Raw genomic sequence first — 11601 nt, forward strand, 5'->3', positions numbered from 1 at the left:
ACGTGCGCGACCGTTGGGCCATGCGGTCAAGCACAAGCCCAGAGCTTCGTTCCTGCAGAACAATAGCGGAGCGGATCCTAGCCCGCACCAACCAGAGGGCCAGGTCCGCGGCCGAGAGCCAATGGGACTCTCGGCCACTGTAAATAACCTATAGGGTCACTAGGGGGTGTGTTTTGGTGGTGGGGTTCTGAGCATATATACCGGCCTGCGTGCCGGGGTTCCTTGTCTTGTTCTTCACCAATAAAGTACTCTTTGCTGAATCACTCCACGTTTCCGAGTACTTTTCACTGGGCATGTAAGAAGAAGAAGAGATTGGATTTATACCCCATGGCCCTTCACTACCCAAAGGTATCTCAGAGCGGCGGACAAACTCCTTTCCCTTCCCCTCCCCACAACAGAAAGACACCCTGTGAGGTCAGTGGGGCTGAGAGAGCTCTTGACAGAGACTGCTCTTTTTCAAGGACAGCTCTTATCAGAACTACGGCTTGCCGAAGGTCATCCAGCCAGGTGCAAGTGGAGGAGGAGTGGGGGATCAAACCCAGTTCTCCCAGATTAGAGTCCGTACACTTCACCAGGACACCAAGCTGTCTTACAAACTCCTTTCCCTTCCCCTCCCCACAACAGAAAGACACCCTGTGAGGTCAGTGGGGCTGAGAGAGCTCTTGACAGAAAGGGCTCTTTTTCAAGGACAACTCTTGTCAGAACTACGGCTTGCCCAAGGTCACATCAGCAGCTGCAAGGGGAGGAGTGGGGGAATCAAACCCGGTTCTCCCCGATTAGTGTCCGCGCACTTAACCACTACACCAAACTGTAAAAAAGGACTGACAAGAACTAGGCACTGTGGCAACCCTCCCTGCCCTCCCTCTCATGACCTGCTTCAGTTCACAGAATCCGCATGGCTGTCAGATGGCCATCCAGCCTCTGTCTGAGAACCTCCACAGGAGGAGAGCCCTCCACCACCTCCAGAGGAAGCCTGTTCCACTGAGGAACCGCTCCAACTGTCAGCAAGTTCTTCCTCATGTTTAGCCAAAAACTCTTCTGATTTAATTTAATTTAAACCCGTTGGTTCTGGTCCGACCTTCTGGGGCAACAGAAAACAACTCCGCACCATCCTCTCTATGACAGCCCTTCAAGTCCTTGAAGATGGTGATCGTATCTCCTCTCCGTCGTCTCCTCTCCAGGCTAAGCACACCCAGCTCCTTCAGCCTTCCCTCACAGGACTTGGTCTCCAGACCCCTCAGCCATCTTCGTTGCCCTCCTCTGGACACACGGTCCAGCTTCTCCATGTCCTTCTTAAACTGTGGCGCCCAAAACTGAACACAGTTCTTCAAGTGAAGTCTGACCAGAGCAGAGCAAAGCGATGCCGTCGTCACTTTGCGTGAGTCCAGGAGCACCTCGGAGACTCAGAGCTCCCACCATCAGAGACGAGGGTTTCGAGAGCCAGGGAACTTCTTACCAGAAGGTGCTGAGCGTACCTCCGCAGGGAAATGGGTTTGGAGTTCCCAGGATCAGACTTACAGAGACACTTCTTGAATGCAGCCCAGTCAGCCTGGTGTGGTGGTGGGGAGCCGTGGAGAGCCGGGCCTGGATCCCCACTCCTCCTCCTCCTCCTCCTCCACATGAAGCCTGCTGGGTGGCCTTGGGCCAGTCACAGTTCCCTCAGGACTCCCTCAGCCCCACCTGCCTTGCGAGGTGCCTGTTGTGGGGAGAGGAAAGGAAGGCGGTTGGAAGCTGCTTTGAGACTCCTTTGGGCAGAGAAGGGTGGGGAATAAAAACCCACTCTTCTTAGTCTCTTTGTAAGTTGGGGACTTCCTGTATTCCTTTTTCAGACTGGGTTGTGTGGGAACGGGGGGGGGAGGTTCCCCCACCCTTGACTTTTGCCCTGGATCCCCGGATCACTACGCCCCTGGGCAGGAGAGGCTGTCCCAGGGGTATGTGGGTCTGAGGCCATGGAGGGCTTTGTTGGGGATCACCAGAGCCTTCGGCTGTACTCAGTCGCTGATCAGAACCCAGCGGAGTGACTGCAGGACAGGTTTGAGTCCAGATGCCCAAAAGGATCAGTTTTGTTTCTCATCATTCCGCTTCCCTTGCTTCCCATAGATATGGGGGGGGGGGTTATTCCTCAGGGGAGTGCACGGATGTTTGAAGTGAATGCCTCTAGAAGCCATAACATTCTTTAAGCTGTGCGCCCCAAAGACAGTTCTCATGAGAGTTGGCCTTGGCGTCTTCTTCACCAGGCTAGGCTGTAGATAAGGCACCCTATATCTGTCAGGGTTGCCAGTAGGGGCTGATTGGTGACATATGCGTGAGGTGTGGGGTGTAATTTGTATTACCTTTATTAGGGGCTTTTGTGCGCCTTTTTTAAAGTTCTGACACAGAGTGTCTATCCTGCAGTAAGCATATCTCAATAAGCTTATGGAATCATAGAATGTTAGCGTTGGAAGGGACCTTGCAGGTCATCTAGTCCAACCCCCTGCACTCTGCAGGAGCACAGCCGAGAAAGATAGCCCTACAGCATACCCGAAAGATGGCCGTCCAGCCTCCTCCGCTTGAAAACGCCCAGCGAAGGAGCCTCCACCACCTCCTGAGGCAGACTGTTCCACTGCTCAACAACTCTTACAGTTAGGGAGTGTCTCCTGATATTTAGCCGGTAACGACTCCCTTGTGATTTTGTTGGAGTTTCAAGTTGTTGGAGTTTCAAGTTCAGTCATTACAGAGTTAAGTGTCGTTTGTCAGGAAACAGGATGTTGCGTTACATAATGTATTCTACTGCGGGAAAGTTTGAGGGAGTTGCTTAGTCTAATGAAGTGACCTGTAGCCTTTGTATTGGTCAACTAACAACTTGTTTGTGGAAATGCTTTGATCTAGCATTAATGTATTCACAAGCTTTATGGCCCTTTGTGTGAAGCACACAGGAAGTGCTCTCTTGAAGCCGCTCCGTAGATAGGAAAGATGTAGGTGTTAGTATGTAGTGCTGAAAGTAACTGCAAGTATGTAACCTTTTGTTTTATTTCTTTTTTATCCAAAGTACCCTACCCATGCTTTATTTTGTTTTGTAGTAAAGATATTTTTCTTTTAAGTAATGTGACTCTTGTGTTTGCAAAAACGACCATCGATCTTGAATCTCTGAATCTCAACAGATTTCCACCCATTAGATCTAGTCTTGCAATCTGGAGCAAGAGAGAATAGATCCGCTCCATCTTCTACATGACAGCCCTTCAGATACTTGAAGACTGCAATCGTGTCCCCTCTAAGCCTTCTCTTTCCCAGGCTAAACAGACCCAACTCTTTCAGCCTTTGCTCGTAAGACTTGGATTCCAACCCTCTCACCATCCTGGTTGCCCTCTTCTGCACACGCTCGAGCTTGTCGACATCCTTCCTCAAATGTGGTGCCCAAAACTGGACACAGGACTCCAGGTGAGGCCGGACCATAGCAGAAGAGAGCGTAACGACCACCTCCCGGTGATCTGGACACGAGGCTTCTTCTGTGGATGCATCCTAAGATTCACCTGGCTTAAGTGTGTTGTGGAGAGTGTCTTAACTGGGAGACCTGACACCAGGGGCACCTTTAAGACCCACATGGTTGAATTCTGGGTATACGTTTTCATGTGCAAATCTGATACCCAGATTAAGCCCTTGTTGGTCTTAAAGGTGCCCCTGGACTCAAACTCTGCTCTGCTGCTTCAGACCAGCCCGGCTACCCCCACCTGGATCGACCTGCAGAGAACAGGTGTGATCCTCCTGGAGCTACTCAGCGTTCTGCACCAACTAGAGTCTCTGAGCTGACTTCAAGGGCAGGCCTATGCAGAGTGCAGTACAGTAGTCCAACCTTGTGTTTAATGTGACCCAGATCCACGTTGCTAGGCTGAGGAGGTCAAATAAGGAGCCATCTTCTGGGACAAATTAAGGCAGAAGGAAGGCTTTCTGCAGCTGCCTTAACTTGCTCCTCCATTAATAAATCTTGTCCCAGCGTAACCCCCCCCCAGGGAGGGGCTCTTAGCTGAGTCAGAGAGCAGCGTCAGCTGGACCTCACCCCAGGAGAGGAGCACGGCCTTCAGCCTTCCCGTCTCGTATTCCCTCTCACTCGGCAGGATTCCATGTCAACTCCTTCATCCTTGGCCACTTAACCGCGGCAGTCGGGCAGCGGTTGGGGCCTCCGCAGCATCACCCGGAAGTTTGGCTAAGGCAAGGGAGCATGCCGATGGCCGCCCGCCTGCCGCAAAACCATAACTGATTCCTCCTGAGAGAGGCCTGAGGGGGAGGGGGGGGTTGTCCATGTTGATTTTGCCCTTCTCCCCAGAGGCCCTGAAGGCAGCTCACCACTGATGCATAAAAACAACCGGAACACATCCTCCTCATCGTAGTCTGGGGACCATGATTGGATCGTCATTCTGGGGAATCTCCAGGCCCCACCCGGAGGCTGGCAAACAAACCTACATTCAGACCACGAAGACTGGGACACACAGCTGATTCCCACCTGACACCCCCCCCCCCAAATGCCCATTGCAAAATGTGCCCCTTCCGTTGGAAACCTCCATTCTCCCACTCGTTCTGAAGGTGCAGATTTGCGCATGGTCAAGATGTGCGCTTTGAAGATCTCCCAGGCTGTCTTTCCTGTCCACTGAAGACAGTCTCCCCACCCCTCGTAGGCAAGAGCCCCCCTGGCAGAACTTCTGGCCCGGAGCCTCCCGAACCCGCCCCTCTCCCCTGAATTGGTCGGGAGGAGCCAGAGAGGCTCTCCGGGAGGGAACGGCAGGACGGAGGAGAGGAGAGCAGAGCAGACAGCCCTCCCTCCTCCGCTGCCCCTGGAAGGAGTGAGTCGGCGGATTTTGGGGAGTCTGGTCGGGGTGACGGGAGGTGCTGACACACTGCCAGGCCTGACCCTTTCCTCAGCGGGAGGGTGCGTCTCTGACTTCTTCCTCAAACAGCCACCAGGAAACTCCTGATCAGTTCCTGCCGATCAAGAAGCGGTTCCAAAACAAACACCAAATAACATCTCCTCGCTGGTGAACCCTTGGCGAAGGGACGCCCAACCAAGTAAAGCAGAGGGTTTTTCCCCAAGGACCCGGTCTACGCCCGAAACTATGCACGGGGCCCACCTTGGATCCCGGCCAGGGTGGTGAGAGTCCGGGGACCCGGATCGTACGAGGTTTCCACCAAGGAGGGCCAGATTCTACACTGAGGCGGCGAGCACTGCCCTGCGACCCAGAGGACGGGGACATCCCAGAGGTTCTGGAAGCGACCACCCCACCTCTGCCACGGGGCGCCCTTGAAGGACACGAGGAGGGCCCCCCCCTGATCCCCCGGCTGACAGTCCAGCCGAGTCCCAACTAGCGGGGCTACCCACACCACAGCCGCCAACGTTGACCAACTCTCAACCCAGTGCAACAGCGGCACCGTTGACCCCAGTCCCAGCTCCACGCCGTTCAACCCGACCCCGTAAAGCACCCTCCTATTGGCAGGACTTTGTGTGTGGGTGTCTTTTGGACCAAGGGGGGTGGGGTGTAATGTATTCATCCCCGACCGCGGAGGCGGCCAGGTCGCCACGTGGTCAGGTGAAGCAGCAGCGCTTCGGGTACGAGAACAAAGGTTCAAGCGGATCCTAGCCCGCACCAATCGGAGGGCTCGGATCCCGACCGAGAGCCTATGGATCTCTCGGACACTGTAAATAGCCAATCATGGGTGTGGGTGTTTTCCGAGGATATACGCCGGCCTGCGAGCCGGCTTCTTTGTCTTGTTCTGAACTAAGTAAAAGTAGGTTGAGCTGAGATCACTCTCCGTCTGCATACATTTTAGGCGCCTTATCTATGCCTAGCCTGCTGAAGAAGACCCCAAGGCCAACTCTCATGAGAACTGTCTTTGGGGCACAGCTTAAAGAATGTTATGGCTTCTAGAGGCATTCATGCAAAACCCTCATGCACTCCCCTGAGGAATCCCCCCCCCCATATCTATGGCAGGCAAGTGTAGTGATGTGAAGAGAAATGAAACTGATGCTTGACACCAGTCCTGGGGCAAAGAAGAAGAAGAAGAGGAGGAGGAGGAGATTGGGTTTATACCCCCTGGCCCTTCACTACTCAAGGGAGTCTCAGAGCGGCTCACAAACTCCTTTCCCTTCCCCTCCCCACAACAGACACCCTAGGAGATAGGTTGGGTTGAGAGAGCTCTTGACAGAAACTGCTCTTTTTCGAGGACAGCTCTTGTCAGAACTAGGGCTTGCCCGAGGTCATCCAGCCAGGTGCGAGTGCAGGAGGAGCGGGGAATCAAACCCGGCTCTCCCAGATTAGCGTCTGCTCTCCTGGCCAGTACACCAAACTGGCCAGCCAGTCGCACTCCTCCTAGACAGGAGAGCAGGGGTGCCGCTGGCCAGAGGCAGAGGCGGGAAATGGGCTTGGCTCCCGGGATGTGCTGAGGGTGTGACACATCTGAGTGTGGACGGCAGAGCAGTGGACACCCTCCCCCCCACACACACACTGTGGCGAGCACGTGACACAAGCAGGTTGTTTGGGGGCTTAAAAGTCCAAAGCAGCTCCTCAGGAAAGGCTGAGCAGGCAGCGGAAGGCCTTTTAAGTCTATCCCTGACCTTATCAGAAAGGAGAGCTGCGAACCAGCCCTCCCTGAAGGACCCTGGCCTGATCCTCGGTGGGCCGCACCACTGGCTCCACCCCTACCACCACTACCACCCCCTTCCCGACCAGTTCCCCTGGAGAAAAGGGCTGCTTTGGAGGGTGGAGTCTATGGCACCAGACCTCCCTTCCCGGGGGGCCCCCGCGCCCCCCAGCATCACAGTCGGCGACGCACGACGGGCTGATCCAAGAGAAGGAGGGCCCCCTCCCACCATGCCCTGAGAAGGAAGGCGTGGGGCAGGGACTGGTCTGCCAGCAGCCCCCTTTGAGGTCTGGCTCCACGCAGAGCTCCCGCTCCGTGCTCAGGCTCGGGTCTCAGAAGCAGGCCCAGCTGTCCCCGGGCTCCCTTTCTTTCAGTGCCTTCCTTCCTCCACAGCACCCGTCCCTCCCCATGAGGCAAAACGCCCTTTGAGCCCCAACAAAGGCAAGTATGAAGAAAGGTTAAAGAGGTGAGGGCTGAGGGGTGACATGAGAGAGGCTGGCAAAATGTTGCATGGGATACAAGAGCTCCTGGGTACTCCATGACATTGCTGAGCAGTCGGGTTAGAACGGATAAAAGGAAGTCCTTCTTCACCCAAAGAGTGATTAACACTGTTGCAGGAGGTGGTGGTGGCCACAAGCACGGACAGCCTCAAGAGGGAATTAGATAAGCATGTGGAGCAAAGGTCCATGAGTGGCTATGAGCCACAAGGAACTCTCGGTCTGGAGCAAGGGATGCTCTGTATTCTTGGTGCTTGAGGGAGGGGGGCAACAGTGGGAGTGGCCCCACTGCCGAACTTCCTGATGGCCCCTGGTATTTTTGGCCACTGTGTGATACAGAGTGTTGGGCTGGATGGGCCACTGGCCTGATCCATCACTGGCTTCTCTTACATTCTTAAAGTTTAAGGCACTTGGGGCTCTTTAGCTTGGAGAAATGACAGCTGAGGGGTGACATGATCATTATAAGATTATGCCTGGGATAGAGCAGGTAGAGAAGGAAGTACTTTTCTCCCTTTCTCACCATACAAGAACTCCTGAGTACTCAATGAAATTGCTGAGCAGCCAGGTAAGAACGGACAAAAGGAAGTCCTTCTTCACCCAGAGAGTGATGAACACCTGGAATTCACTGCCACAGGAGGTGGTGGTGGCTACAAGCATGGACGGCTTCCAGAGGGAATTGGATAAGCATATGGAGCAGAGGTCCATCACTGGCTATGAGCCACAAGGTATAGACAGGAACTCTCGGTCTGGGGCAAGGGATGCTCTGTCTTCTTGGTGCTTGGGGGGGGGGACAGTGGGAGGGTTCCTAGTGTCCTGGCCCCACTGCTGGACCTCCTGATGGAGCCTGGTATTTCTGGCCACTGTATGACACAGAGTGTTGGACTGGATGGGCCTTTGGCCTGGTGCAGCGTTGGCTTCTCTCTTATGTTCTTATGAGTGCCCTTTGGGTGCCTGCTGGCTGCAACCCAGGGATCAGCCATTCCCCAGTTGTTCCCTCCTCCCTCTGGAGAGCCCTGAGATCTACCCGCCCCCCGAGTGAGTGGTGAGCCGTGCTGTCGGGGGCTGGGCCTCGCGCGCAGGCGGGCTCGGATTCTGTAGGTGCCCGCGGCGTTCAGGCGCATGCACTCCCACGGTGGTGTCCTGTTGCAACAGTTTCCAGCTGAAGTTCCCTAACCTGCGAAGTGCCACCTGCTCCAGCTTAGCAAGCATAAAGGAGAAACTCAAGAGCCTTTTGGCACGGGGCACCTTCCGACGGCACACCTTCAATCCTGGGTCTAGACAGACCTCAATCCCTCTCGGAGCCTGAGGATTTCCTGGCCCACCTGGCAGGCAAATTACAGGCCGCTCTCTCCAGTGCCTGTGGAATCCTGTCCGATGACGAGGCAAAGATGTCAAAGCCTCAAAGGAGGTGAAACACTAACGGTTGTGTAAATCCAGTGGCAACTGAAGGCTGACTGAAGACCAAGGGGGTGCTGGCTGGGAAAGCTGAGATCTCGGAAGACATTGTGCTCCCCACTTTTGACACTGCCTGACTCAGCTAACAGCCGTGGGGTTATACTGGACCCAGCACTACTCCTGGAGAAGCTAGTTTAATGCAGCTGCAGAAATATTATTTACTTCCGTCTTTATTTATCCCCGAAGATGGCTCCCTACCTTGACCTGGCCAATCTAGCTATCTAGACCCCAGCCACAGAGTCACCTCCAGGCCAGTCTACCCTACCTTCCCTTACTCGGCCCCTGCCTGCCTTTCAAGTCAGCTCGGAAACTCTGATGGGTACAGAACGCTGCAGCTTACTGACCATTTGGAACTAGATTCCGGTGGGTAGCCGTGTTGGTCTGAAGCAACAGAGCAAAGTGTGAGTCTAGTGGCCAGTTTGGTGCAGTGGTTAAGAGCCGTGGACTCTGATCTGGGAGAACCGGGTTTGATTCCCCACTCCTCCACATGCAGCCAGCTGGTGTGACCTTGGGTCAGTTACAAGTTCTTTCAGAGCTGATCTCTCAAGAGCAGTTCTCAAAAGAGTTCCCTCAGCCCCACCTACCACACAGGGGAAAAGGAAAGGAAGGAGATTGTAAGCCATTCTGAGACTCCGAGAAAAGGGCAGGGTATAAATCTAACTCTTCTTTCTTTGCCTTCTTCTTCTTCTAGACCAACAAAATTTAATTCTGGCTTTAAGGTTAAGTGTGCTTGCAGAGGAAAGCTTATACCCAGAATCAGGGGTCATTTCCTGCAGGAGCACACAGGAGCGGAGCTCCGGCAGTAAAGAGACCAACAAGCCCCGCCCCCTGCTCCCAGCATCGCTCAGTCAGAGCAAGAAACAGCCAGGTAAGTTGCAGAGCCCCCCCCCCGGCCCCCCGGTCCAAAACAGGCCAGTGGCACCTTTAAGACCAAGTTTTATTCAGGTACCAGCTCTCCCTCCTCTGTGAGGACAGATCTGCACGTCCCCCCCCCCCATAGCTAGCGATCCAAAACAGTCCAGTGGAGCCTGAGCGGTGGGTGTTGCCTTCGGACACACTTCCGGTGATGTCAGGGGGTGTGGCAACTGCAAATAGGTTATGCTAATGAGTCATGCTAATGAGCTCCTGCACCTCTTTTTCTACGAAATGACCCCTGCCCAGAATTAACCTTTGTTGGTCTGAAAGGTGCCCCTGGACTCAGACTGTGTCTGGAACTAGGCCGCACGCACGCACACCACAGCCATTCTGCCATCCCTGTGTTGGTTTCCAGTCAGTCACCAGGGTCACCTGAAAAGTCTTTGGTGTCTGTGGCCCCACGGACTCTCCTGCTGTGCCCCCCCACACACACACACACAACAGCTTCACTCACCTGAGCCAGGCCACCCTGCCGGTGAGGGAGACGGACCGTGTCCAGGACGTCCTTTCTCAGCTGTGGCGCCCACTGGACTGGTTTGTTTTGTTCCTTTTGTTTTTGCTCTTAATTCCAAAAGGGAGTCTTTTGTTACTGGGTTGTTTAACATGGTTCTGTTTCATCATTGTTTCTTTCCTTACTATTGTTCCGTTGTCATAATTCTGTTGCAAAACTCAGAGGACTGTAGTGCTCCATCAAGACCGTCACACTCTGCCAAATCCTGTCTGTCTGAACAGACAGAATTAAGGGGTCCCCGTCTCAGGCACTTAAAAGGATAGATGTTTAAGTTCAAAGTCTCTGGGTGAACGGAGAGGGAAGAGTCCACATGGCAGGAACACAGACTGCACTGCAGCTGCTGAATTTGCAGAATAGTAGCACAGGGAAGAGGGAGAGTGGCGAGGCAGGGGCACTTGGTGGCACAAGGAGAGGAAGGCATCTGGGCGGGCAGGCAGGCAGGCAGGCAGGCAGGAGGAGAACCTTGGCCTAGATTTGCTTTTACTTGGGGAGCAGCAGCCAAGCAGGGGAGGCAGAGGGCAAGGGGGAATTTGGCACCACAGGGCAGGCACTGGGAGGAGAGAGGAAGGCAAGTGCCCACCCCGCGTCCTTCAGGACTGGAATCCCTCACACATGAGCCCCACCCCCACCCCCAAGGAACCCTGTCCTCACTCTGTGCTCTCAGGAGGAAAATGGTGTCTGCCTTGTAAAAGCAAAATCAATAGAAGCAGAGACTGCAATCAGGACAGAAACCAAAACAAAAGACAGCCACATGTGTTCCCTCCATTATAGGCTGTTTAGATGGAGAATTTGTTTCATTTTCATATTAATTACTATAATTATAAAACACCCAATTTTCATAATTATTGTAATTCATAATAAAAGAAAGGCACAAGTCTAGTTCCTGCTATTGTGAAACTTAATGAAAATCATGTTTGAAATGTTGGATGGTATGCATTTCGGTAGGCCCTGCTTCATCCGTTAGCGCAAGTTAGCCTGAATTAATAATGGCTCAATTAATCTGTTTAGGACTTCCTGTATGAATGTCAAGCAGGCATTTTTGTTCCCGTTGTTCTGATGCGTAGTTAGCGTCCTTGAGAAGTTTATTCTGCCAGCAACAACCAGTTCTGAGAATAGTGGGAGTCACTTCATCTGAGTAGCTGCTTGTCTGCCAGCATAAGTCCCAGGAACCAGAACTCTTAACGCTGAAATTGGAAACCCGTACTAGATCCGGGTGCCGCATGATGGAGTGAGCTCCCATCTCTAGTTCCAGCTCCTGCCAACCTAGCAGTTCGAAAGCAAAAAATTGCAAGTAGATAAATACGTACCACTTCGGTGGGAAGGTAACAGCGTTCCGTGCGCCTCGGTGTTTAGTCATGCCGGCCACATGACCACGGAAACGTCTTCGGACAGCGCTGGCTCTTCGGCTTTGAAACGGAGATTAGCACCGCAACCCTAGAGTCAGATTCGACTAGCTTTCGAGCAAGGGAACCTTTACCTTTACCTTACTAAACCTTCACAGTTTGCAAACATATCACTTGTATGCTCAGAGGAACATCATGCAACAGACAATTCATCAGGAACGTGGTTTCTCACATACAACATATAAACCTCCAGCACTCTGAGACATAGGAACTT

This window comes from Gekko japonicus, unplaced genomic scaffold (assembly GCF_001447785.1).
Source record: "Gekko japonicus isolate JY-2015 unplaced genomic scaffold, Gekko_japonicus_V1.1 scaffold358, whole genome shotgun sequence".
Classification (NCBI taxonomy): domain Eukaryota; kingdom Metazoa; phylum Chordata; class Lepidosauria; order Squamata; family Gekkonidae; genus Gekko; species Gekko japonicus.